Genomic DNA, 4,618 nt, shown 5'->3' with positions numbered 1-4,618 from the left:
ATCGGGACAGGGATGAGGGATGCTACAACTCTCCCCCACTTGGAATGAACTCGTCCTCGAGTTCAGCAGGCAATAGAACTTTGTTCTACCCATTCAGAACAGTCTCCCCCACTTGGAATAAATCCCAATCAAACGGCACTCATGCCTTGACTCAATGAACAGCCTTTCGGTCACACGACCATTCTGTGTTCCAGACTTCCTGATCACAATCACGCTTGGAGTTCATTCCAACAGACTCGGTTCAGTGCACCAACTCACTAAGCATAGTAGTCCTTACTTCCGAGCAATCTTTTGGTGTTTGGTCACGCACTTTGGTGAAAACGCTAGACTCCCAATAGTGCTGACCAGTTTACCTCAATTCTCGAAGTGTTAACTCACTATCTTAGTTAAGTTTTTCCAGCTTAAACCTTACCCGATCACAGTCACATATTGACTCAGTTTCCTCCTTCTGGAACTCAGTTCCAACCAGTCTCAGTCCAATCCTGACATGACTGTTTGATTCACGCACTCCAGTGTTCCTTAGCATGGCCTAACTCCGAGTACTAGGAACTTAATCTTTTCGGAACGCATGGATCTCATCTTGATCCTTACAGTTGTTTCCTTCGGATCACTCCCTGATCCTATCCAGTCACCGACCACTTATGATCGACTTCAGCTTTTCTCAGATCTTTACTGATCTTTTATTGACACCTCCGGATCAGTCTTTGATCCTTACAGACATTTCTTACCGGATCCCACACTTGATCCCTTGTACAGTTTTCCTTTCGGACTCCCAGTCCTTCCCGGTTCACAATTTCAAAATGGCAAACTCATCTAGTTCCCATTGACTCAGTCACAGTTATGTCTTGGAAACTCAGCAGTTCCCAATGACATCAGTTCATACCATACGTACCTAACGCACATACTTCCTACAGACATGGGATGGCAAACTCTCACTAGTTCCCATCCATGATTTCATCGCGATCGGAAACCCACAGTAGTGAACTCCTAGAGTTCCAGTAACAGTACAGTTATGCCTTGGAAGGTACATCTCCCACAGACATCAGATTGGGTTTCCGCAGACCACAGTACAGACACGCGATGGCGAACTAATCTAGTTCCCACCGACGCGATTACAGTTACGTCTTGGCAACTCTCCGGTTCCCACAGACGTCAGGACAGTACACGCGATAACAGACAGTCACGTCTTGGAAACTCTCGGTTTCCATAGACGCCAGAACAGACACTCTCAGTACAGTTATGCCTTAGCAAACCCATTCAGTTTCTAAGGCATATTATCACCACTCATCATCAATAGCATCTTGTACCTCCGAGTAGTTTCTCGGAGCAATCTTTGCTAATATCTATATTTCTTTGGACAAAAAAACTATATTTCTCTCTTGATCGAGTCATAGCGGAATTGAAAAACCAGTCTGATTTACTCGCCACCGCTTAAACTGTGGAATATTTTTATTAATTGGCTCGATATTTTTTTTATCCTCTTCAGTGTTGTTGCTCATCAGCCTCTTCCCTCTGCCTCTTCATACTCTGCAAAACCCATCGCCAATAATTTTAAACTCTTGAATGTTATTGAGTTACCGGAGGTGGCGGCGAAATGAACCGTCACCGTTGATATCGCCTCCAACCAAGGCGAAGTCAGTAGCATCCAGAAACTCACGGTACGCTCCTTCTTTTCCTTCTCGTTTCCAAAGTTTCAGTCTTTACATATGTTTTCATTATAGTGGCTATCTCTCTGTATTTGGGCTATATCACGGTGTGAACAAAAAGTCCACTAAACCGTAAGTAACGCAGCAGCCCACATCAAAAGTTAATGAAACAATGAGTTTTAGGCAAAGAAAACAGGTGTCGCACTCACAATCAACGACTTTATTACGTGGCATAACAGGAGGGATGCAAACATTTTTTTATATATATAGATTAATTCATCACCATTCAAGAAAATGATCTTAGTGTCTAAGAATGATTATTTGGGCCGTCCAATGTCCAAATATTCGTGTTATAACTGAGAAACTTAATTTTAAAGAGCATCAAAAGGAAAAATACAAAAAAAGTTATTATCCTGGAAACTAATGTATCATAAGAAAACAACTAGATATTTTAGTTTATATAACAAATTTTATCACTAAATTATTTATATGTATTATATAACTTTATAATAGCTTATATTGTTATTACTATACATTTTGTAACAAAATTTATTTTTAGAACATTATTATGTAACAATACTATTCTATATAATTTTTAATTTTATTTCTAAATTTGAAATGTATATGGAAGTCATATTAAATCGGACCTACATAATAGAAAATAAACATTTTGAAATATTGTTAAAAACAAAAAAAAACATATTTTTAAAAAGGAAACTATAATATATTGTACATGCAAAATAATTTTGTAGTAAAAATTGTTTGAAATACACAAAGTTGGATAAAAAAATTATTTTATTTTATTTGAAATAGAAATGAATATTTCTTTCTAACCAAATCTTTTTAATATCTTTATAAAATGTATTTCTGAAAATTGATTCATTTAAATTTTTATTATCATCAAAATATAACTAAAAATATTTTATATTATTTTAATTTTTGTTTATAAAACAAAATTACATTTAATTGGGAATTCTAATTATATTTTATGATAGTTAAAATTTAAATTAATTAATTTCTGGAAATAAAATTTAAAATGATTCTGAAAAGATTTATTTTTAAAAAATATTTATTTTTATTTTAAATAAAATATAAAGATATTAAAATATATGATGATTAAATTATGGGGCAAATTTCATGTTTACCACTTTCAGGTACCATTATCTATTTTTACCACCACTAAAGAGATATTTTTAAAAATATTTTTTTATTAAGTGGCAAAATATTCTTATACTCTTGCTCTATATATATATAATAAATAAATAATAAATAAGACAAAATAATTTTTTTTTATGTTTTCATATTATATTTTTTCAAATTCGAACTTTTTTATTATTTTTTTATTTTTTTTTCTAATTTTTTTTTTGTTTTCAAAATTTCTTTTTGAAAATCGAAAATTACGTTTAAAACTATTTTTTATATTTTTTTATATTTTTAAAGTTTTTATTAGAATCATAAATTTCACATTCCAAAAACCGTACCTCACACTTCAACTCTAAATCATAAGTCTAGATTAATTAACCCTTGGGTATAAATGTCTTTTACCCTTTATTGAAAGTGAGGGTAAAAGTGGTTTAGTGTAAACATGAAAAGTTGTACTATGAATGTAGTATTTGTGGTAATTTCTTCTAAATTATATAAAATTTGATAAACATATAGAGGATAATCCATTTTAAAATATTACACGTGAAAAAATACATAACTTTTGTTTTAATAATATAAATAGGTATTGGTAAAATATAATAGGTACATATGTAGTAAATAGTAATGCACATTAATCTTGATCGAACTATAACTACCATATCATGTCCTGTCCAGATTGTGTAAAAAATAATATCATGATATCCGCACGTACGTTAAGGATTTAGAATCTGTATGTTCTTATTATTATTCATAACATAAGGTGTCCTTATATATGGAAATTACAAAGAGATAAATGGAAAGATACAATATAGAAAGTAAACAAATACAAGTAAAAGGAAACTAGGGTTTGATGTCTCTCCTAGCCGCCTCTTTCTCTCTCTTCTTGCTGCGGCCGCCTCTCTCTCTCTCTATCTAGGTATTGGGCCGGCTTATGGACCGGACCGGTTATGGACATCCATCATATGGTTTATAACACTCCTCCTTGGATGTCATAACCATTCAGATTTTGTAATACGCTTTGGATGTTGCCTCATTAAAACCTTATCAGGAAAACTCAATGAGACAAAACCATGATGAAGGAAAAAGAGTACAACACGTATTACTCCCCGTGATGTGTACCTCCGTATATGTCCTTCAAGTAGGCGCATCCCAACCTGATGGTTGAGCTTCATGGACGCCAATGACTAATGGTCTCAATACCAAGGTAAAGTAGTGCTACCGCGTTGCAAAGACATAACTTGCCTGGGATCTATCATTGTAGATCCGAGAGATAACATGTATCAATCAAAACATATTAACCCTTCATTGGGTTTTGGTTAGTATAATGTAATCTCAAATTCTTAGTTCCTTGTAGATAACATAGGATGTATTTTATCATGTCCCAGTCCCTTATGTTCGGACATGACCTAAACCTAGACAATAGGTTTACATCAATACTCATGTCCGGATGTGTATGACATGAAAAATACATCAAGGCAAGGCGCCAATAGTACTTAAGGTAAGTGACGTGTATGTCTTTATTTCCAGTGCCTCATGGTCGAACATGAGCTAAACATATATAAGAGATTCACGGCAAGAACACATGTCCGGCCTAGTATGGCTTGCCTATTACATCAAGGCGCCAATGGCATTTGGGTAAGGGACTTTACCGGACCAAGGACATATTTCTTCTCCTTCTTGGGACCAAAGGATCCTTGTCCAAGTCAGGGGTACTCACGACCATGTCCTTCTTGGGACTTACAATGGGTTTGTGTCCGGACCAAGGGACCTTATGGGACAACTTAATGGGCGAGCTTTTGTCCATGTTAAAACCGTTTGAATACCTTTCT

Source organism: Brassica oleracea, chromosome C7 (genome assembly GCF_000695525.1).
Source record: "Brassica oleracea var. oleracea cultivar TO1000 chromosome C7, BOL, whole genome shotgun sequence".
NCBI lineage: Eukaryota > Viridiplantae > Streptophyta > Magnoliopsida > Brassicales > Brassicaceae > Brassica > Brassica oleracea.
Note: the sequence above shows the minus strand (reverse complement) of the source record.